General features: G+C 38.9%; 1 non-coding gene across 1 annotated transcript; it reads left to right on the forward strand.

Annotated features, from left to right (window-relative positions):
* The first annotated feature begins 18053 nt into the window (after window positions 1–18053).
* Window positions 18054–18159, forward strand: LOC122293576. Its single transcript, XR_006237307.1, has one exon. It is a non-coding gene; the product is annotated as a small nucleolar RNA R71 (small nucleolar RNA).
* Window positions 18160–24847: the final 6688 nt, after the last annotated feature.

The raw sequence follows: 24847 nt of genomic DNA on the forward strand, positions 1-24847 counted from the left end.
CTTCAAGTATTTAACCTTAAGAACAACCCTTGATGTTCAAGGTTTTATCTCTTTTCAAAACAACTCCAAGGACTCCAAAAATTCAATAACATACTCTCAATACATTTGTAACGTATTCCTAAAAACTATCATGCTTTGAATCATCAATCCAAAACCACAAAAAATCACAAAATCTAACTTAACACAATCGATTTTCACCCTTTCACTAAAACCGAAAGCCATGTAGTTTGGTTTTGATCAAGCCATTAGATCCAAAACCTTTCATGAAATAAATCATAAATTAACAACATCATATACTTAATAATCAAGTCCTAGAATAGATCTAAGCATCAAATCTACGATCACATGGGAAAATTCGTATAAAAATATAGATCTACCTAAGAACCTCAAATATATGACCTATCTAAACCTTTGCATGTATAAAAAATTCATATCTTTAAAATTAACACCATAAATACTCAAAATAACATCCTAACATGTAGATCATATGTGAATATCAAAGCCATTGGAGCATTCTTTCACAACAAAAGACCTAAGCTTATTCAAAATAGAATCTGTTTGCATACTCCAAATTTTCCGACTTTGGAGATCTATGCAAAACTCTTATTAAAAAATTATAACATGCTATGAATCTTAATTAAAATTTTATATCAGAATTTTAACTATAAACTTTAAAAATATCAAACCAGGATCATGTCAATAACTTTTTCAAAAACATCAAAATATCACACACTATCTAGACTGTCTCCCAGAATGACCTTTCATACTGAAACAAACTTTTCACCCATCAAATGACCATGGAAATTTACAAAAATTATACCAAAAGAAACTAAACTCAATAGGAACAACTTATACTTCGTGTGAAAACACTTACAACAACTTCAAAAAAGTCGAACAAGGCAGGCCAGAAAGCTGTCTAAGAGTTCCTCTAGTTTCCTCTCCAAGAAACCAAGTGTGGCAAGATCTTGCCAAATTTCCAAACAAAATTTCTCTAACTTAATTTGGACATTCCACACTGTGATCTTGAAAACACTAGACTGAGTGGTACATGCACTTACATTGGAGTCACTATTCACATCGAAAAATAGTGAATATAACTTTGCACCATAAAATCATAAATATTCAAATCAAACTAGGAGCATACTTCAGCTCACCCATCATAAATATTCATGTGAGACTAATGTCATAGACCGTTTCTTATCCTCACACTTCTAAATACCTCAAATAAATAAAATTACATTTTTGGCATCATAGTGAGTTGTGAGACTGATTATGCTAACATACTAAAACTTGCATGATTGATCGATTTGTGAAACCTTTTTAAGATTTTCATGAGATTTCTAAAGTCTAAAGAAATTCATCTGTTGAAATTTTGGCTGACTGTTACACCAATCATCCATACAATGCAGATATTAGAGCAATACCCCTCCCTTCAAAGTTTAAAGTCCTCCAAATCAAGCTTTATGAGGGGTCTAAGTACTAAAGAATCGAAGAAGCCGATTATGAAGATGGAGCACTTGCAAAGGGATAATAGGGCCTTAAAGTGAAGGGACACATGGCTTGAAGGGGGTGCTTGCCAAGATCATTGCAAACAACTCAATGAGGAGTCTCAAAGTGAATAAGGCCTCCCCTCGTCTTAGCTCTACTAAGCCAAATTAGCCACTCGACAAAATCAAAACCATAGCATAAGAGTTTGTAGGGGATGGAGCATCATCTTCAGTGAGAAAAGATCATGCTAGGAGGGCGAGGTATGAAGAAGTTTTTCTGTCGACAGCATAAAGCAAACTAAAACTAGGTAGACTACTCCTATAACTTTCGTCAACAAAGACTGGGAGGGAGTGTTGTACTCACATGATGACGCATTGGTGGTGGCTCTACTCATTGTGAACTTCACTCCTGTAGGGTTTTAATCGACAACGGGAGTTTAGCAGACGTACTATTCTGAGATACGTTTATGAAGATGGGCATTGAGTCAAACATACTACAACTAGTCCCTACACCATTAAAGGGATTTTCAAGAGAGACAACGCACCTAGTAAACACCATGGCATTACCTGCCACAATAAGAGTAGGGTCCCGCATGACTACAATAGTGATAGAATTTTTGTGGTTAAAGCTTGTTAGTCGTACAATGCCATCATTAGTTGCCTAACTTTGAACAAGATGGGGGCAGTTACCTTAACTTACCATCTAAAAATAAAGTTTCTAACAAGTGCGAGTGTCAATGAAGTTTCTAAACAAGATGAGGGAAATTACCTCAACTTACTACCTAAAAATGAAGAACATGGGTGTGGAGGTTCGAACCACTGAAGAAGGAGAGGGTGAAGAAGTAACTCCTCCACCATCAGAGCTCATTGAGAGATCAATAGAGACTTGGGACTAGGGAAATCTGAAGCAAGGAAAGGCCACTGAGCCCTTGGAGTTAGTTGCTTTGTATCCACACCAAACAATGCGACAGCCTAGATAAGGACTCAAATGACATTGAAACTCAGGGAACAGCTGAAACTGCTCCTTATCAAGCATAGAGACTTATTCACATGGAATCATGAGGACATGTCTCGCATAGATGTAGAGGTGATAGAGCACCGCCTATGCATTTATTTGGAGGCCAAGAAATTGATGTAGAAGCGGAGAAGTACATAGCAATCATAAAGGAGGTGGAACGCCTCTTAGAGGTAGGGTAAATCTAAGAGGCTAATTACCTGGAATGACTCTCAAATTGCGTGTTAGTAAAGAAGATGAACAGTAAGTGGCAGATATGTGTAGATTTCATTGATCTAAAAAAGGCATGCCCAAAAGATAGTTTTCCTCTACAATGGATCGACTTGATAATTAGCTCAACAACAAGCCATTGGATGTTGAGTTTTATGGACACCTATTCCGACTATAACCAGATACGGATGTGTGAAGGTGACTAAGAAAAAACATCCTTCATAATAGATTAGGGCTCCAGTGCTATCAAGTAATGTCATTTGACCTAAAAAATGAAGGGCAACATATAAGAGGCTAGCTAATCGCATGTTCAAAGAGCATATTGGACACAATATAGAGGTCTACGTAGATGATTTGCTGGTTAAGAGAAAAGAAGTGGACCCCCACATAGCAAACTTGCAAGAAGCTTTGTTGCATTGCAAAAATATAAGATGAAACTTAGTTTGGCCAAATGTGCCTTCGGTGTGGAATTAGACAAGTTCCTGGATTTCATGGTGTAAGAGTTGAGAAATTGAAGCCAATCCAACAAAGATCAAGGAGATAATACAAATGAAACCCACTCGAAGCCTAAACGAAGCATAGAAGCTGGCAAAAAAATTAGGGCGGTTCTTGTCAAGATCAACTGACAAGTGCTTGCCATTCTTTTGGGTGTTATGGAGGACTTGAAATTGGGATGATGAATGTGACAAGGAGTTCAAGCATTTAAAGGCATGCCTATCCAACCATTCCCTCCTGAGTCAAACCAAATTAGGGGAGACCCTCTATTTGTATTTGGTTATATTGGAAGTGGTATGTGTCGTGCAAGTTAGGTAAGAAGAAAGGAAGTAGAGCCTAGTGTATTACACGAGTGGGGCCTTCAGGGAGGGGAAACAGGCTACCCATAAATGGAGTTCCTAGCATTAGCTTTGGTGGTGGCAGCTTGTCGACTAAGGCACTACTTCAAGGTCCATGTAGTGAGGGTCCTGATAGAAGCCCCTTTGAAGAACGTCCTACACATGCCTGACACATTTGGTCGACTAGTGAACTGGTCAATTGAGCTTATTGAGTTCCACCTCAATTCCAAGAAGCACCATGAAGGGACAAATCCTACTAGACTTTGTTCCAAAGTTCACTAATTTCCCAGAAGACACGCAAGTGGCATTGAAGGAAACTCCCTACCAAATGTATGTCCACTACTCATCCTTTTGCCATAATGTATGCTTTAAGTTACTAATGAAGTTCTGATATTAGTTTATTCTGGTAAAATATTTTATTGAATCACTTATTCCGCTGTGATAATTGTATACTGCTAGAATCATACTAGGTGCTTTGCTTATTATCTATCATGTACGAGGGTATGTAGCTTAGTATTACATGTCCCAACACTTTTATATCCTCCAAGTCCCAAGTGGGGATTGGGGGCGTCACACAATACTTCAGGATAAGAACCCGGGAAGACGTCTTGAATTGTTTTGAAAAATGTAGAGTCCAAGAATGAATCCAAATCTTAGGCCTCTTGGTTAATCACATCCACAAGGTGATCAGGATGTAACAGTGGGGGGTGACTGCTTGGTTTCTTGACAGTTCCCAGATAAAGGGGGCAATTGGTGGCCAAGGATGCTCTGTGCCCCCTCTTGACAAGTAGGGTCATGATGGAGGCATTACCCACCACATACTCAATCACCCTCTATATAGGGCATTTTTCCTTTTGTGTCTGATGGGGTAGGGACATATCTCTTACTCCCACGAAAGGGCATCAAACCCACTGAACCAGGAATCTGGCGACCTACAACACGCAACTGATTTGATACCAACAAGAAATGGTCAATATTCTCCTAAGTAAATATCACATAAGATTTGATAGAGTTTGGGTCTTCCCTAACCCATATGTAAATAAGGTTCAAATGCTCCATCTCTCTCCTGGTGGTAGTGACTTTGAAGTTGCAACTATTAGGAATAGAATGCCTAAAGGGCCTCACAAGAAAACTCCTAACCAACTATAGAAATGAAAAAGAACTTTCATTTCCAATTCATGACATAAGAGTAATGAGATTCCATGTGCACAACCCGATAGCCCATTTGTGAACCGAAGCTACACTAGTTCTCATTGTGCTATCTAACGTCGTGGACATTGAAGAATTTGCAAGTAGTGAAGTTAGCCTTCTCTTTTCCCACGGCCTCTAATGCCTGCCTCAAAATAATATAGCAAGATGGCATGATCCTCCAAGCATTGGCCAAGAACTAGAAGGGGCCATGCCCAAATAGGCCAAAATGTCATGGAGTGGGTGACAGAAGGGGAGTCTCAACCCCATTAAGAATATGTCATTATAAAGCCCAACATGTTCAACAACCTACTCAGTGTTGACAATGTCTATGGCGCCACAAGCCTCCACTTGGGATTTGACAGTGACTGAGATGCCGAGACATGTAACACAATGATACACACCCCTTGTACATAACAGATAATATGCAATGCTCCTAGATATTCTAGTAGTATGCAATAAACATTCAACATAAAATAGTAAAAAGGTAAAGAGATCTAAGCAATGTCGCAGGCAATTGCATAGTACATGGTACAAAAAAAAACTTTTTCCAAACTTTGTCTCATCATTGTCATCGATAAACAAAGAGAGTTTTCAAAAGATAATACGAGTCTGTGTCTCCCAAAACATGGGACCAAATATTCCTTAAAATATATCAAGTTCCAAAACATTTCCCCTCATGGGAAATGGAGTCCCAACACTAGGCATCTCTCCTCTCTCTCTCTCTCTCTCTCTTTCTCTTATATTTATAGCAGTTCGTCCTTCACCCCCTTTTCCAAAACCTGGTCCTTATCTCTGTTATTGAGGCATCGGACCTCCTCAATAAGCTGGAGGATCTTAGAGATCTTCTAATCTATAGCCTCCAGATGCTCCAAAATAGTCGGCTCTGGCCTACTTATGCCCATCTTAGGCACGATTCTCTCTCGAAGAGGAGGTGCAGTTCTCTTCCTCTTGGTCATCGGCATTGCCTTCTAATCCTGTAACAACTTCTAATATTATGGGATAGGAATGTTAGTGGAAGAATTGCAACAGTGAGATTTCAAGAAATCTCAGCAAGTAATCACACAACATACTACAGTTAACACATGCATACAAGAGGTATATCATGCAATGCATGCATGGACATGTACATAACTCATGACTAAAACGAAACTGTGACTTATGCATTGACCGGTTTTAAAACTTGTAACAGAGACTTAACATTTTTGAAAAAAAACATACTTTCATCATTATTCATATCTTAGTTAATCACGTGATCCGGAACATATCATATCATATCACATGATTCATTTCATATGATCTTTTTCATATCATATTGTATCATATCGCATGATTCATATCATGTGATCCATATCATATCGTGTAGGCGCATCGCCTTATTCTTGTAACACATGTGGATACATTATGGCTCTCCTATGTACCACGTGTTCCTGCTAGTTACCACACTATCACCGGTCCGTGCACCGTGATGACTACATCTTAAACATAACTTAACTTATTAACTCAATAATACTTTGTCGGGTTACATGCCTTATGCACCCACTAGCATTGGCGCTACTTCGCTTTGGCATTCTTTAAAAAGAATCCATTCGAGGCACGTCGACAAATCTTTGTCGACCTAGGGGTTACCACTATTTTCTTAAGCACTCCAAAGTAGACAAAGGAGTTCCACTAGGACATTCCCATACCCTAGCATTTGGAATCGTGATAAACTTTTTAAAACATTATTTCATTTCCAAAAAACCCTTTTTGTTCTTGAAAACGTTTTTCTTTGAAATCACTCTTACCAAATGCATGTGACATGAGACTTAAGACATGTGTGCTAGTACTTGACATATTCCCAATGAGATACCATGCATGAAATAACTGAGTATAATATGTTTAATTCATAACATGATAACATAGAACTCATAAGATATTGAAACACAAGCATGGAATTGGTAAACTAGCCTTGGCTATAACATGTATGTACAAGAACATGGAAAATCATCACTTAAACATACTCCAAACTTCATCCAAAATGCTTAGAAACCATAGCATATTAAAACAAGACATGAAATCATACCATTGGAATAAGATCCAAGTCACTCAAAGTAGGGTAAAGCCGAATCATCGAAGGTCTTAAAATATCAACATCATCTTCCTTAAAACCGAAACATGCAAGGTATCTTATTACCATTTTTCATCACAAACCAATTCACATTAGTCATTCAATAATCATATTCCAAGTTCATGTAAGAGTATTCAATCAAACAAACAAGAATAGTAACCAAAATAATAGAAACAAACAAGAGATTTACACAAAAGTACACATGTCTTAACCAAAAGTAATTTGAGTGTATACTTACAAAAAAAATCCACTTAGAGTAACAAATAGCAAGCTATAAATCGAAGTGTAACTAGTTAGAATGAGGGTTCCAAAAACCCTAATCCATGATGCTTGAGTGTGTGTGATTGCTAAGGCTACCACTAGAGTTTAAACACCAATAAGCCATTCGGCTTTTAGGGTTTTGAGTGAAGAAACTTTCTTTTTTCTTGTGTTCTTCTCCATAACTCAAAATAGGGTGAAAAGACAAGGATTTGGTTGAATACATGAAGGATTTGCACTCCTCATCATTTGGCTTAGACTAAACCCTAGGAAACCCTAGTTGGATCCTTAAGAACAAGTGTGAAATCGTGAGTACTTGGGCAAAACCAAACCCATTAGAGATTCTCATCTCCATGAGTTGAAAGTGTGTTGAGTATGGGTGTGTGCTTGAATCAAGAAACAAAGTCTCACCATGCCCCCTCTTTGCGAAGCCGAAATCTCCTCTTCAAAGTAGTTTCCCTTGTTTGGTTTGAAGGAAAGTGTAAGAAAGTGAGAAATCCTTTGAGTGTTTGTGTGAGAGAAAAATGGAGAGGGTGAGAGCATTAGAGGTTTGAAAATGGCAAAAGAGAAATGTGTGGCTCTCTCCCCTTTATATAAAACTCTCTCACAAAACCCTATTGATCACTTGAGACCTAATGCATGAAGGACAAATGGCTTGCCTTCTTCCTTCCCTCTTAGCCTCCATATCTCTTGAGTTCCCATCATAAGATTGCCTTGGGAATGACCAAGGCTTAGGGTGGCATGTGAGGTTCCTCCCCTCTTGGCTGATTACCTCAAATACCCCTCTCACATACATCCAAGTGCAATGAACCTTAGGGCAACTAAGTAAAATCATCCACTAGTCTCTTTCTTTTTCCAAAATGAGATGTTGCATGGATGCCACATGCTAAGGCATGTGGTGGCTTCTAGACGCCGCCCCTCTCTCTCTTTTCCCCATGAAGATCTTTCCTCTTCCATGCTTATTCCCTAGGTGACCTTCCACTTCCTAAAGCTTCTTTTTGTAACCCTAACTTGACAAGTGGCGAGTGAGTGTGTGCCCTTGAGTGTAGTTGCCAAAAATTTGGGGTTAAGATGATCTTTTGTGCAAATATTTTCTTCTATTCCTTCTAGAATACTGTACATAGTTGACAAGTGGCGAAATCTGAGAAAAACACATGAGTGGGTGTGTGTTAGGAGGAAAAATAAAAAATCCTTCTTGTCCCTTGGCTTTCCCCTCCAATCCTTCTTGAAAATCCCCTTAGTCTTCCCTAGGCACCACTTCCCTATGCATATCTCTCTTGAAAATCCCCACCAATCATGTGGGATTGCTTGGCCGAGTGCCTCTTGGTTTTCCCTATGCATCTCATCATTTCATTCTTCTAGAAGTATCCTTGCTTGACTGGCAAATGGCAATGCTACTAGGGTTAGGTGTTCAAGTCTTCCCTTGGGCTTCCCAACACTCTTCTCTCCCCCTTAGCCCATTATCAAGACTAGATACAGTTAAGGTTTGAATCTTGGGCTGAAGTCCAAATGGGCTTGGGTTTTCCTTATGGGCCGAATTACACTAAGGGTTTTTAGGGCTAAAATTCACAATTAATCTTCTAAGGCCTCTTCTTCCCTTAAATCACTAGGGTCCTTAATTTCTAAGGCCAAAAATATAAATTATGGCTCATGCTTCACCTTATCGGGTTATCACAATGTCACTCCAAAAATCAGGAAGGGTCATCCTTTCCTACTTAGGGATACCATACCACTCCCACATTAATACCAACTCCATTTGACTGGTGGTGATGGTGTTAATCCAGTGACTCCCTCAAAGGCTATAGGCCATGAAGAGTAAGCCCCACAAGACCTATCTAGGGACCGACATGATTGAGAAGACCAGGGAGCATGGTAGGAAGCATTTCTTAGGGCCATTTAACTAAAAGGGTGACAAGATTCGAAGGTATGAGAGAGAAAGGTAAGAAGACGCAAAGAATGTAAGGCTTTGAAGGTAGAAAAGGAGAAAATGAATGAACACAAAGGTTACTTAGAGCAAAAAAGAAGGAAGTGGGAGAGGTAGAAGAAGTAAAGGAGGTGATGGTTAAGGGAAGGTGGAATGACAAAAGATTTGCGCCAAAAGTAGAGCCTATCCCAACCAGAAATGAGTGCCACGTGTCAAAAGTAGAGGGGACACGCTAAACAAATCATGTGTTCTGTGTTGCACAAAGAGGCATGCTAGATGGGTTATTGACTCTCACACTACACACATGATAGTGAATGAAGGTGCAGCTACCACACAATATGGAAAGGGACATGTGTCTAGGAAGACTTATCAGGTATGAACATATAAAATTTTAAAAACAAAAAATTCCCCCTAACAAACATGTCGCAAGAATTTATGGGATAATTGTTGGGTATAAATATGCTTTAATGGGTAGTAAAGAGCGGCAAGCAATGAATGAAGGAAAGTGCTTGCATAGTGGGCTGCCCAATTCAACAGATTAATGAATTCTGATTACAATTTACTACATTTTTAGGTTCTCAATCCTCTCCAAACTCACATGAATACTTAAGCAAAAGAGTTCTCTAACTAAATGTGTCAAACCACTATCTTACCACAGAGTTTGGATAAGTGCATTAGGGGTTCTATGAATGCTTCAGTAACAAAATGATTATGGTGGGTTTGGTGAATTCACGAAGATGGATATGAATGAGAATGAGTACACATGTGAAAAGGATGCACGTGTGATGCAAAAAATTGATACAAAAATATGCCACAGAGTTCCAACAAGCATTTTAAATACTGAATTTGCACCACCATCCCCAACTTAAATGAAACATTATCCTCAATGTTTGAGAACCAAAATTGAATGGGGAGTAACTAAAAAGGGTAGAATACACCTGATGAGTGACGAGGGTAGCTCGCTAAGCACCAAAGATGGTAACCTGAAATGACAAACTAAAATTTTCCTACAAACAAAAACAAAGAAAACAACAGCAAACAAAAAGGAAAAGAAATAAAATAAGAGAAAACAAAAATAAAACAAAACAAATAAAGAAAAACATACCTGGGTGCTGTGGTCAAGGTTGATAGACCGGATCCACAAGTGGAATGTTTTCTACTTCTGGAACTTTCCTATCAATTAATTCTTTAAGGTGTTGACCATTTACTTGAAAGATCCGACCATTCTTAGGATCCTCTATTTCTACCGCCCCATTTTCCAAAGCATGTTTCACTACGAAGGGACTAGTCCACCTAGACTGAAGTTTTCCTAGGTGTTTATAAAGTCTAAAATCATATAAGTGTATTCGGTCATTAGGCTTAAATGTCTTCCTAAAAATATTTTTATCACGAAACGATTTCATTTTAACCTTATAGATTTTAGACTTGGGGAAAAGTTTCAATTTCACTCTTGGTGCTTCTATAGTTGCAGGAATTTGTTTTTCTTCTTTGTTAAGCAACTCCTCAAATTTTGGTTACCATGCCCGTGTTTCATAATCCTGAATTTTATCAAAAACAGCACAAATATCAACAATATTAGATAAGTAACTAATAGTATAAAACTCAGAATTAACAAGGAAATATTTAAGGGGATCAAAATCATGAGTTGTGTGAACTCCCATGTCTATGAGTGCGTCAATCATGTACGTTTGGTGGCACTTGTCATCTATTGGATGTTTCTCAATATGGAAAATGTTGACCTCCACGGTCATGTTTCCAAAAGATAGTTTTTTTTTTTTTTTTGTCAAAAGGTGGACAGGGCGTCCGTATATTGATGATTAACCTTACTTACAGAGAGGAAGCCATTACAAAAGACCCACTTAAGAGAACAGCAAAACACTATCTATGCCACAACAAAACAGAGTCTATCGAATACGTAGGTAAGGAAGATTCAGCTTGTCCGTACGGATAAGGCCTCGAAACTTCGACGGCAATGGCGAGGTGTTGTGCCATACCTGATTGTGTCCTTGAGCTCCAAACTTTGCTAGAAAATCAGCAGGGAAATTTCCTTCCCTGAAGACGTGCTGGATCAAATGCCCTCCTTCTCGCATAAGGCTGCAGCTCTCCTTCCAGAAATCTTCAAGGTACCACACTCCACACTTATCCTTACTGAACCACTGGACCACCATCTGAGAATCAGTTTCAACTACTACTCCCCCTATCCTTCTCTCTCGACACATTCTCAGCCCTTGGAGGATGGCTTTGATTTCTGCTGCTGAACTGCTACCAATGCCAAGGTTTGTTGAAAAAGCAAAAATTAAATTTCCCTTCTCATCACGTAGAAGACCCCCTGCTCCTGAAATCCCTGGGTTATTCAAGCTGCACCCATCTGTGTTTAACTTGAATTCTCCCTGTCTCGGTTTTATCCATCTAACCACCTGAACCTGTCTCATCTTCACCGGGAGGATTTTGATGTTCATTGCACTTAGTATTTCTTTATCTTCATTGGCAAGCTTTCAAAAGGAAGATGTTTCCTTCAAAAGTCTCGTCAGCCAAAAACGAACCACAAACCAAACCTCTTCCATCGATTCCACATAACCCTCCATACGTGATCTGCACCTTCTTGTCCAAAGTTTCCACGTTATAATGGTGGGAAGGATTCCCATGATAACCCCCATCTAAGAGCTCCTGGACGCTCGCCTAAACCATAGATTCAAATTTTCCTTCCACGTGATATACTCCCGAAACGGAAGACCAAATAAGTTAGCATATTTCCTCCATATTTTCTGGGCAAAATTCCCGGGATATAAGACGTGATTAACATCCTCATAGCCTCCTTCAGCACAGCACGAGCATTTCGATACCACTGGGATCCCGATTCTCCTTAGCCTGTCATCCACACTTAGGCTGTTATGCCACGCTTTCCAAACCATAATCGACATTTTTTTTCGGGAGGGTCTCATGCCACACCCACGCCGCCCATGGAGTTTCAGATGATCTCACACGTAGACATTCCCAGGCACTCCGGGTAGTGAAATGACCATCTATTACAAGAGTCCACACCAGCAGATCCTTCCCCTGCCGAGGTTTTCCTAGTTCTTCGATTAATTCCTTTGTTTTTTGCACTCCCACCAGCCTCTCCAGGAGCTGTATATCCCATTCATTGCCAAGTTTACAGTCATGAAGTTTTAAACCTGGGAGTTTCGTAAGTTGAAGGGAGTCTACTAGAGGGCCAGTTCCCATCCACGTGTCAAACCAAAAAGAAATTTGACCATCTCGCACTTTCCACCTTGCCCTTTCCAGAACATGTGGAATTTGTTTCATTATCATCTTCCAGAATCTTGTTACTTTTGTTTTGTCTAGAAGGGATAGGTGGATGCCCTTCACGTATTTGCCCCTGAAGAATTGTGCCCATAAAGAGTTTTCCGTGATGATCTTCCATGCAAACTTCATGTGTAGTGAATTTTGGACCTCCTCAAGTTCTCGCACGCCAAGTCGTCCTTCTTTTATTGCCTTGCAAATTTTATTCCAAGCACACCATTTTCTTTTTGGACTACCATCAGATTCTCCCCAAAAAAAATTGCTGAGGATTCGGTTGATGCTGTTTAAAACTGACTTCGGGACCTGAACCACTGAAAGGAGATAAATTGGTAAACTCAACAGCACATGTTTTAGCAGGATAAGTTTTCCACCCGCTGACAACAATCTGGTCTTCCAGCCACTTACCTTGTTTCGAATTTTATTAACAAGATCTTCCATTTGACTAAAGGCGACTCTTCCTTCCACAATGTTTACCCCTAAATACTTCATCAGAAAACATCCCTCCCCAAAACTAGTAAGATGCAGAATGCTCCTTCTTCGGGTTTGCCTTATGTGTTTCAAAAATATTATTGCCGATTTTTCTCTACTCACTTGCTGGCCCGACCACTTTTCATACAGCTCAATAAGTTTAACTAACTCCTTAATAGACCGTTTAGATCCATTTGTAAATATCACAATATCATCTGGGAGAAATTAAAGGCGTACCTCTAGGTTGAGAGTAGCCTCCTATTAACCCACTCTCAAATTTTTTCTTTAGCATTCTTGTGAAGACTTCTTCCATAAGAATAAATAAGTAAGGCGAGAGAGGATCCCCCTGTCGTAGTCCCCTTTCTCCCTTGAAAAAACCCCTTACGGTTCCGTTTAGTAGAATGGAGTACCACGACGTCGTGATGCAATTTTCAATCAGCTCTCCTACCTTCTCATCGAACCCGAAAGCACCCAAAACATGCCTCAGAAATTTCCAATTAACTCGGTCATACGCTTTGGACATATCTACTTTCAATAAAACATTTCCACCATTCGACTTTTTGTGTATAGATCGAGCCATTTCTTGAGTTAGGCTAATACTTTCGAAAATGCTTCTGTTGGGGACGAAAGCTCCTTGTTCTTGAGAAATTAACCTCGGCAATAAACATGTTAACCGGCCAACAATAAGTTTAGAACATACTTTGTAAATCACGGAGCATAGACTAATTGGCCTAAATTTATCGAAACCTGTTGGTTGCTGTACCTTGGGAATAAGAGCCACATACGATGTCGTGTAGTACCTTGGAAGTTGTTTACCCTCAAAAAGTTCTGCAATAGCTTCCTCTACATCCCCCTTGACAATGGCCCAGCAAGCTTTGAAAAATCTCGACCCAAAACCATCTAGACCCGGGCTGCTCTTCACCGGAATGCTATTGATTGCCTGCCAAATTTCTTCCATCGACAGTCTCTTGTAAATATCTTTGTTCTCTTCTTCTGTGATGACCTGATCAATGAAGGAGCTCAGATCTGGCGGCTCCCCTTCAGCTTTATGACTTAGAAATTCTTGAAAATATTGGACTGCACCCTCGTGTATAGCTTCAGGGGTGTTAAGCGAAGTGCCATCTGGTTTATTCATTTTAGTAACTTGGTTCTGTTGCCTTCTCTTCAAGACTGCATGGAAAAATCTGGTATTATTATCACCCTCACGTAACCATTTAATTCCAGCTCTTTGAGCAGTCAAACACTCCTCTCTTTTTTGCCAAATATCTAGTTCTATTTTAGACACTAGGAGATCCTGTTCCACCTCTGCCTCGTAAACTCCCTGCAAACTGGTTTCAAGTGATTCGACCCGCCGTTCTAGCTCCTTAATTTTTAATTCGACATGACCAAAAATTTCCTTATTCCATATTCTCAAAACCTGCTTCAAGCGCTTCATTTTAAACGCTAGATTTTCCAGCCCACCTCCCCTTCCTTCTGCTTTCCAGCACTGCTCAACACAAGTAAGGAACTCCCCATGTTCCACCCACATTTGCTGGAATCGAAAAGGTGCTTGTCCATACCATTGGGAATTTTGGTCGCACAATACAATCATCGGGGCATGGTCTGATGTGTTGCGCACCAGATACTTTAACTTGGAGTGGGGCAGTGACTCTAAAAACTTTGTATTTACCATCCCCCTGTCCAGACGAGCCCAGCTCCTAGCTAGACCTTCCTGCCCATTACACCACGAGAGACTATTTCCTTCGTAATTCAAGTCCATCAGACCACACACATTAATCCATTCATTGAATTCCTCTAATGCTATCCTCGGACGTGGAGAGCCCCCTTTCCATTCCTCATTATTTTTTATTACGTTAAAATCACCTAGAATCATCCATGGGTCATTACTGTGATCATCTTCTTGTAAGTCCCTCCAGAGTTGTCTCCGAAGCCCATAATAGCATTTGGCGTAAACAAAAGTAATGCTGAGGGCCAAATCCCCTTCGAGTACTTTGACTGTTATAAACTGATCACTCATGCGTACAATGGTTACATTCACATTTTTTTCCCACAAAAGCCAAATCTTACCAGCATTCAATTGGTTTGAGCTACCCTCCTCCAAGCCTAACTGCCTCATTAATCTTCCCATTTTACTATCATCCACAAAAGTCTCTAGCAAAGCAACTACCTTGGGCTTAAATTCCTTTACCAACTTCTTCAGCCTTCCTCTTGAGGTTCCTAGACCTCTTACGTTCCAGTACAGAATGGGACCTATCATAAATTTAATTTGGAAGGCCGGTTGATGGCCCGTTTGGTGCTTCTCGACGCTTTCACACCACTTTTATTCTTTTTCCTTTTAGATCCACTCTGATCCTCCTCGGATTGGTATTCTTTTTCTCTCCCTGTTATCACATTCCTCCTTTCCTCCTCTGGTTCTGACAGTGCTTGTTGTTCCTCTATTTCCTCTACTAGCACCACATCTCCTAGCCATTCCCCATTTACAATATTACATTCCCCACTTTGTATTACACAAGTCCCTTGTACCATGCTATCTGGTACGAATTCCTGCTCTTCTATTCCCCCGTTCTCCCCTTCGACGCAAACAATTATCTCAGGGGAGATCAAGCTGTCACACCCCTGTTCTTCGGGTTCCCCCTCCAACCTCATCGGGCTTTTACTTTTTTCTGGGTGGTCTTCCTTTTCTTTTAACATTTCCTCCCCTTCCATCGTCACTTTAACTAACTCCATGGCATCCAGGTCCGCTTCTATTCTTTCTTCCTCACCTACATTTACATTCCCCCCCACTTCACGTAAATCCCTACCATCATTGTTCCTTTCTGTATTTTGGTATACACGATTCTTTTTTCCTCTCTTGCAGGTTGTGTTGTTGTGACCCTGCATCCTACAACTTGTACAAAATGCCGGCAAAGTCTCAAAAACTACTTCTTGTTTGAAACCCGTCCCAGGAGCACCAATCCAGAAGGAGTCCAGATGTTGTATTGAGGCATCCATCTCTAAGCAAACTCTCGCTCCGTCCGTTCTTGTCGCACACCGCATGGAATTATCAGACCGTATGAACTTTCCAATCTGTGCCGTAATTATTTTAAGGATTGAGTCATGGTAGTAGTTTGGGGGAAGGCCCAGCAGCATGACCCAGACTGGAACAAACGGCGTTTCCTCATTTTTCATGAATCCCGGAGTCCAGTGGAAAGCTCTGTAAGGCACTCCATTTATCTCGCAAGTCTCGCGTGAGAACGCCTTGTTGAAATCATCCTTTGAAGTTAGGCGAACGAAGACGTTACGGTTTTTCCTCATAGAAGAGACCACTACATTTCCTATTAAGCCCCATCTCTGCCTAATAAAACTCCGTATGGCATCTAAAGAAGGTCTCTGCCGGAGAAATTTTAAAACCAAGGAGTATTTGAACGGAGCCACCGATAGCATCACTTCTTCCCTGGTGAACATATAACATACCTGACCATCGATGACCTTTGGGGTCCTCATCGGGAGGTTAACTTCAGGGAGGGGTTGAGGAACAGCCATAACCAAATCCGCAAAAGATCTGGCCTTCATTGCCGGCACGGGACCACCGGGCAGGGCCAGGGTAGCCATGGCGGCACAGGCCCCCGTACGAGAAACCTAAAAAGCTCACCTTTGTTTGTATGCTCTTTTCTCTCGCTCTTTTCTTTCTTTCTTTTCTCAAGCCTTTACTTCATACCCAGATAGTTTCATCAACCCATTCCTGCAATTTATAAGTGCATTAGCCGCAACAAGGAAAGGTCTACCTAATATGAGAGGAACCGTAGAGTTAGACTCAACAACTTACTGAGTGTCCAAAATTAAGAAATCAACAGGATAATAAAACTTGTCAATTTGGATCAAAACATCCTCAACTATCCCTCTCAGTTTCTTAATTGAACGATCAGCCAACTGAAACATAATAGAAGTAGGCTTAATTTCACTCAAACCAAGCTACAAATAAATGGAATAAGGTATCAAATTAACACTAGCTCCTAAATCTAGTAAGGCTTTTCCAAACTCATGATTCTCAATACTACATGAAATCATTGGACAACTAGGATCCTTGTACTTAAGAGGAATTCACTCTCAATTAGAGCACTAACTTGCTCTGTCAGAAATACTACCGTCTTAACATGGCGCTTCCTCTTAACTATACACAAATCTTTAAGAATTTTTGCATAAGTGGGAACTTGTTTAATAACATGCAAAAGAGGAAGGTCAATCTTTCCAACCTGAGGTTCTCCAAGATTTCATTACTAGAATCCAAAGTTTGCATACTAGATTTTAAAGCTTGAGGAAATGGTACCTTAATTGGGCTCTTAGTTACCTCGGCTTCCTTGGGGAACTCGGTACTATCATTACTTTGCCCCTCTTCAACATCCTTTGGCTTATCAGTTGTTGGGATGTGTAAGGACTTACCACTTATTGTCACAATGGCATTAACCTCTTTCAAATTTTCTTGTGCTATATGTTGACCTTGGGGTGTGGATTGAGGTTGAGAAGGGAACTTGCCATGTTCATTCACACTCAAGTAGCTCATCATCTTGGATACATGGCTCTTTATCTCCTTGTTTTCTTCAACAACCTACATAATCAAAGATTCAAACTTTTGATTAGTTTTACCATGTGCCTCAATAAAAGCATGTAAAGTATCTTCTAAGGAGTTCCTAGAAGAAGATGCATGATATGGTGTAGGATATGATCTAGGGGGTTGTGCAGGTAGCTGGTTCTCAAAGTTCTAGCTAAAGTTTGGGTTATTTCTCCAACCAAAATTGTATGTATCTGAGTAGGGTGAAAAGGGTTTTTTTATACATGCCAAGAGAATTGCAATGTTCCTCATACATTACTCTCACCTCAATAAGTGTTAGGCAATTTTGTGCAAGATGATTTGCTCCCTGACAAATAAAACAAAGTTTAGAGGCATCAACTTGGGAAATAAAATGAGCTGCCATAGTTTCCTTCATTTTCAATGCCTCTAACTCTCTAGTTAGACCCTCCATCCTTGCCTTCAAGTTATCTTCTTCTTTGAGATGATAGATGCCTCCACTAGAATGAGTTTGATTGGAGCCTGCTCGATTGGTATTGTCAAAAGCATTTGGTTCTATCCAACTGTGAGCTTTTTTTGCAAGTTCATTCAATTACTCTATTGCTTCATCTAGGTCCTTTTGCAAAAACTCACAATTACACATCATTTCAACAAATTGACGCTCGCTAAGAGTGAGACCTTTATAAAAATAGATAACTAGATGCCAGCTTTCATAACCATGATGGGGACACAAGCTAAGTAACTCTTTAAAATGTTCTCATGCTTGATACAAAGTCTCACTATCCTTTGGTGTAAAAGTTGAGATTTGCCTTTTCAAATTATTAATCTTATGATAAGGAAAGTATTTATTGAAAAAGATTTGGGTCATCTCAGCCCATGACCCAATCGACTGTGGTCTCAATAAATACATCCAACTCTTCGCCTTATCCTTTAGTGAGAAAAGAAAGAACTTAAGTCGAACAATATCTATAGTGCTAGGTTGACGATGAAATGTAGCAACAACCTTTTCAAACTCTCTAATATACACATATGGATTTTCACTCTCTAAATCATGAAAAGTATGGAGAAGTTGAATTATATCTGGTTTGAAATCCATTGGAGGAATATTTGGTGGAAATATAATGCATGATGGTGTTGCTATGCATGTAGGGTGAAGGTACTTATGTAGAGTTGACTCACTCAAAAATGAGTAGCACTAATGCTATCCCAAGTGCAGGAGGATGTCGTGTAATAATTAGGAATAAATTCCTAGATCGTCTCCTCAGGGAAAGTTGCTTAAAATTAAACTTGTTGAAAAAATGTGAAAATCTTCACAAAGAGAAAATAAAATGATGGTATATGCAATGGATGGAAAAGGGTACTAGTCATGGACTAGATTCATGTCTTTTGAATTTTTTTGTTTGTTGGATTGGAATGTAAAGGACTTATAAATTAAACTTAGAATTTAATAAAACTAAATTAAGCATTAAACTAAATTAGAAAGTAATCGACAAAACATGAACGGAAAATTTAAAATACCCAAAACCAAGATTCTAGAATTCATTTTTGTAATTAAATCATGAATTCTTAAAATAACACATAACAGTTGTAATCACTATTAAATGAAAACTTAAAGAAGTAAGACAAATAAATAACACGAAATAAGTAAACAGAAACTCAAAAGTATTCTATAAACTTTAAACTGAAGTTAAATAAAATAGGGAACGAAAAGTCTAAACGAAAACGTCCTTTCACGATTCAATTGAAATTTGAAACGAAAAGGAACAATTTCTTACGTATAAAAACTCTAGAACAATTCCTCTGCTCTCTACGTATGATGTTCAAAAAAATCAAAAACAAAAACAAAAGCTTAAAACCAAACCTTTCTTGCAATAAATTAAGGTAACACAATTAATTTAGAACTTCTAAAACAATTCTTTATGAAACAAAATAGCACACTTGATTAAAAACTTCTAAAACAATTTCTTTTATTGTATGAAACAAACTAATAATGAAACAAACTAGTAATGAAACAAACTAATAATGAAACAAACTAATAATGAAACAAACTAGTAATGAAACAAACTAGAAATGAAACAAACTAGAAATGAAACAAACTAGTAACTTAATGGAAATTAAGGTATTACACTCAATGAAATACAATTCTAGAACAAATATTAATACACTAAAAAAATGCTAAAACAACAAAGCTTTGAAACTTAAAAGGAGAAACAAAATTTCTTAAGACAAAAAGGAGCTAATTCTTTCAAGTACATAGCAGAAAATTGTGTGTGTTGACAAGTGTTTTTCTAAGATTGAGTTGTCCTCAATTGTCCTCAATTCCTTCTCTAATTGTTCTCTTCTAAAGCTTCGGTGTGCACCTCATTTTATAGCCAAACATCTTGGCTACTTCATCTCTCATTCAATTGGTTTTGCATTCACACCCAACAACCAAGTCTTCAATCTTGCTTTCACACTCATTTTCGGCCACTTGCATTCCTTTTTCTTTATTTTGTGTCTTGCATTGCATTCCTCTTTCTTTATTTTATTCAATTGGTTTAGTAATTCAAACCAAACAACCAAGTCCAACATGCCTAACTTCTTGCCTAACTCTTGCCTAACTCTTGCACGGTTTCTTCAATTTGTTATTTCAATTTCAGCACATGTTCCTTCATTCACCTACTGCTTTGACCAGTCCAAATTCCATCACAATTCATTCCAGCACATGTCTCCATTGATTTACACGGCTCCTTCCTTTGATTGCAAACTCAAGCACGGCTTCTTCCTTTGATTGCAAACTCAAGCAGCCGACTTCTCTTCAAGAGTCAAGCAAGGCATCTCTCCTTTCTTTTCTTCATCCAGCAATATATATATATATATATATAAATAGCTGCCCCAAGTTGCAAACTCATTCTTCCAATCAATTTCAGCCGAAATTCATCACATGTTCTTCACCCTTCAACAAAGCCGGCTTCTCTTCAATTTGTCACATGTTTTCTTTTCTTTCTTCCTTCATTTTGATTGTCTAATTCAATGGAAAGGAAGCAGCCTTTTATGACTTTTTTAATGTTTAATTTGGTGGAGAGCAGCAGCCTTCTTCTTCATATAGTTTCGGTGGACACAAAAACTTCTTGTTGGATTTGATTAAACTTGGTCTCTTGAAGCTCTAAGCCTATATTCATCACCATATATGCTTGCATCCATGATATCTTCATTAAATCACCTTTTTGTTGTAGAACAAAGGCCTGGAATAGGCATTGCATGAACAAATGGAAATGAAAAGTAGAGAATCAATAGAAGAGAAAGACATAACCAAACATGCAAGATAAACAAAATATACATATATTTGAAGTATGTGAACTCATAACTCATGCACAAAGAGCAAAAATATGTGTCCAATGAACTGTGATCACGAAAATGAAGACATGTGAAGCCATTCCAATATTGACCTAGTTCAGTTTATTTTGTTTCTTAATTCTAGAGGAACATATCAGAATGCACAGTAATCAATAGTTGGTACAATTCAAGCAGAAATTCATGCTTTTAATCAATTAAAATCACAACTTTGATTTATTCATTTTAACCATTTTTCTATTTAAAACCAATAATAATGTCATGATGAATTTAAAATACATTAGTTTTAAATAGCTAAAATGTGCAATATTTCAGCTCAATCAAGAGTCCTAGGTTGATCTTCATGCACACTCATTTTTTCAAGACTAGATGGATTATCAAACAAATGATTAGAAAAATTAGACTCTGACTCTAACTCTAACACTGGTCTACAAGCAAACCAACCCAATGTGTCTTTATACCTGTGCATGCAAGGTAGAGAAAAACACAACACTACCAAAAACTACAAAAGGAAAAAGAAAATAAAATAAAGATGCAGCAGGCTAAAAAAGGGAATGAAGTTATAGCCTTTACAAATTGCTAAAAAGAAAAACTATCTAGCAATTCTTCTACCATCTCCCCGGCAACGTCACCAAAATTTGATTACGCCTAAAAAATAAAGCGGTAATTGTAGCACAGTTTTGGGATGTCGATTCCAGAGGGAAACAAATTAAAAGAATAGTAGAAGGAACAAAGAAACTAAAAAAAATATTAAATAATGGAGAACAAATATTAATTTTAAATGTAAATTAAAGTGAAGTAAAGTGACTAACGGAAAAAATACTCAAATTTGACGAATAGTAAAGCGTCAGAAATCCCTTGCACAAATCCAATATTTGAATTACTCTTAATTCATTAAATAACTTGTGACGCCCCCAAATCCCACGTATGGACACGGGGAAATCGAGACGTCGGGATGATGACAACACGAGTCACCACCCTATCGCCAAGTGCCAAGTGTGTGTACATGCAACAAGTGTGCAAAAGAAAACACGCAGTGGATAAACAAGGTCATATAACTAAGTACCAGAATTTTTCTATGTTTAATACAAACCCGTTCAAAACATACATAATAAAATATTACAAGCCACAAATATTGTTTCAAAACCAACTACAAGGCATAAACTCCAAATCAATACTCCAGCGGAGCCGCCTCCTCCTCCTCCTCGACCTCTACATCAAAATCTACGGTACCAAAATGGTGCCACAGGTAAGTAAAGATCCAAATGCCACAAGATAAAAATATATTAAGCTCAAACAATATGCATGAGAGGATGCCAAATGCACATGTTCCATAAAACCACATTTTTCCCACACACGCCAAAAACCCATTTTTGGCCCAAAAACATAACCTTTAAACAAATCCTTGCCATTATCCCAAATAATGGCCAAAACAAGAAACCACCATTTTCCCAGAAAATGGATTACAAAGCCTCAAACATAACCTCGCCATTTTTCTCGAAAATGGCCCGTATCCAATATCCAAAACCCGATCCAATTATTGCATGCACCATGATCTCCCCTAGGGATCATCTGCACACTCTAGCTCCTGTGCCACACCACAGGTAACGACTACGCGTGTGACACCTAAACGAGCAATGCCCAATACTCGCGCCCAACACGTACCTGGATCAGGCCATCCTCTAGTCCCCGCCAGCCTACGAACCACGGAGTCGACACGATAGCGTTACCGTATCGTGCGATCCCAGGGGATGTCACTCAGTATTATCCACTCCCGAGTGACTAGAGGAGCTCCATCGAGATAATACCCCATCCCGGCTTGGGGTCGTGATACACACGCACCCGAAAATCCATTTACACAAATAAAACCGGATTTTCTCAATTTAAATAAAATGCACATGAATGCATCATGCAATGCACACCTCAAGGCACAAAACATCCAACCAATCACAATATCAACAAAACCAAGCAACTCCGTCCTCAATCCATCAGACCCCCGAACTCCTCGGACTCAGTCCGGAATCAACCAACCAGTCAATGAATAATTATAAGAGCAATAATATATTTAAATCTAAAATAGAGTTTGAAAAATACTTATAGCGCTATAAGGTATTTTTCGAAGGATCACGACGCTGCAAACGGAACAGTGTAAAATACACTGTGGCCGTGGGTTGTAAAATACACACTTTCGAACGGGGACAAACCAGGACTTGAAATTGTTGGGGAATGGCCTAGAGATGTTTATGAAGCTAATGGAAGTGAGAATTGGCCGTGAGTGGCAGTGCACGGTGGAGATCGGCCAACTTTGAGGAAAAGAGGCTAAGGGAGAGTGAGGGAGAGTGAGAGCTACACACAACTCCATTGGCCATGAAATTTCTTGGGGAAGGTCATGGTGATGAGAGGAACAAGATAGTGGTGGTGAAACACCATGGGTGGCCGTGTACGGCGGCGTACGGTGGTGCAACCGAAACTCCAGCTATGGAGACCCATCGGAGAAAAAGAGAGAGTTAGGGGAAAAGAAAGACATGGGGAGGAAGCCCTTGATGTGGTGAATCCATTGGTGGTGCTTGGTGGCTGATTTGGCAGTGTATGGTGGTTCAAAGAGGAGAAAAAAGCTTGAAGACCCATTTGTTTGGAGGAGAAAAGAGAGAGATTGGGTGGCCGGTGTAGCACACCACCAGTGCAGTAGAGCTCGCCGGTGTGGGAGGGACATGCTGGAGGTGGAGGTGGGTCACGGCGGCTGGAGGTGGCGCCGGCTAGGAGCTGGACGGCGATGGAAGAGGGAGAGAGAGGTCGTGCACGCGGGAGGAAGAAGAAGAAAGAAAGAAAGAAAAGAAGAAAATAAGAAAATAAGGAAAAGAAAAAGAAAAGGAAAAGAGAAAAAGAAAAAGGAAAGATGGGGAAAAGAAATGAGGTCCAATTCTCACATCCGGAGTCCAAAAACTGATCCGACGAAAACAATTTTAAAAAACTAAAAAATGACTAAAATAAATTAAACACCACATCAAACTAAAATAAAACCAATTAAAATACAATAAATTAAAGTAAAAGAACTAATATATTAATTAAATTAAAATACTCCTTCAGTGAAAATATACGTAAAAACGGGATGTCACATCCTCCCCCCTTAAAAAGAAATTTCGTCCTTGAAATTTGTGAGGTCAAACATCAGTGCCAAAATAAGATACAAGATACAACTCCGAACATATTTGAGGGATACATAACATCGATAACTCCCAACAAATTCCAATAGTTATTATCTTCACACTATAAATTGCTAATATCAACAACGTCTCTGCTTTACCTTCCAAACTTTCATCCTATTCCAACTTTGGTAACCTAATAGCCACTTCCAAAGTTAACCATCAATAAACAAAATTTGCACGACCAAATGATTAATCTCCCATTAAAACTTTGAATTACTACTAATTCCTCAAAATCAACACAAAATTTGAATATCTAAGTATATCCAAAAATCATGCTTTCGCGCGCACTCTGATAACTCACCAAAATATATAATGACTATGTCCTCATAAATTAACAACATCAAGTACAAGCTCGATTAACACCTACGAACAAGAAAAATTTTACCATATTTCCATAGAAAATAATATACCTCCAAAAACCACAAATCTTGCAATAACTAACTCACTATAAACTACCATTGACTTCACCTAGACATAATTGAAACGCTCTTGGTAACTCACCCACATACTTGTACTCTCAAAAACTCTAGTTTTAGCACAACTAATTCCTTCAATAGCACTTCACAAATAAATCTCAAGACAGGCCATACTATTTAAATCTTCAATCCATCAAAAACTATTAAACAACACTCATGGATCCTAATGCTTTATTACTTCATACATATGATTATGCTACCCACCGCTGATGCATAAGTTTCAACTTCCAGGATTTGTTTTTTTCATACACCACACATTGTGACCTAACAATCTCTTTTCAAGTTAATTGACAATATCCCTAATTCTCCCAACTGGATACTTGATCTCCAAAGAAAAGTATAGCCTCACAAATTTAAATTCCTATGACTTCAAGTTGCAATTAATTCTTAAGATAAACACAACAGTTGTTTCAAACCATCATGCCAATGGGTAACCCGCTTTGACTGCACATTCCGTTCAACTTACCAAACAACTCAAAGCCAAAATCTCTTG

Source organism: Carya illinoinensis, chromosome 1, assembly GCF_018687715.1.
Source record: "Carya illinoinensis cultivar Pawnee chromosome 1, C.illinoinensisPawnee_v1, whole genome shotgun sequence".
Classification (NCBI taxonomy): Eukaryota; Viridiplantae; Streptophyta; class Magnoliopsida; order Fagales; family Juglandaceae; genus Carya; species Carya illinoinensis.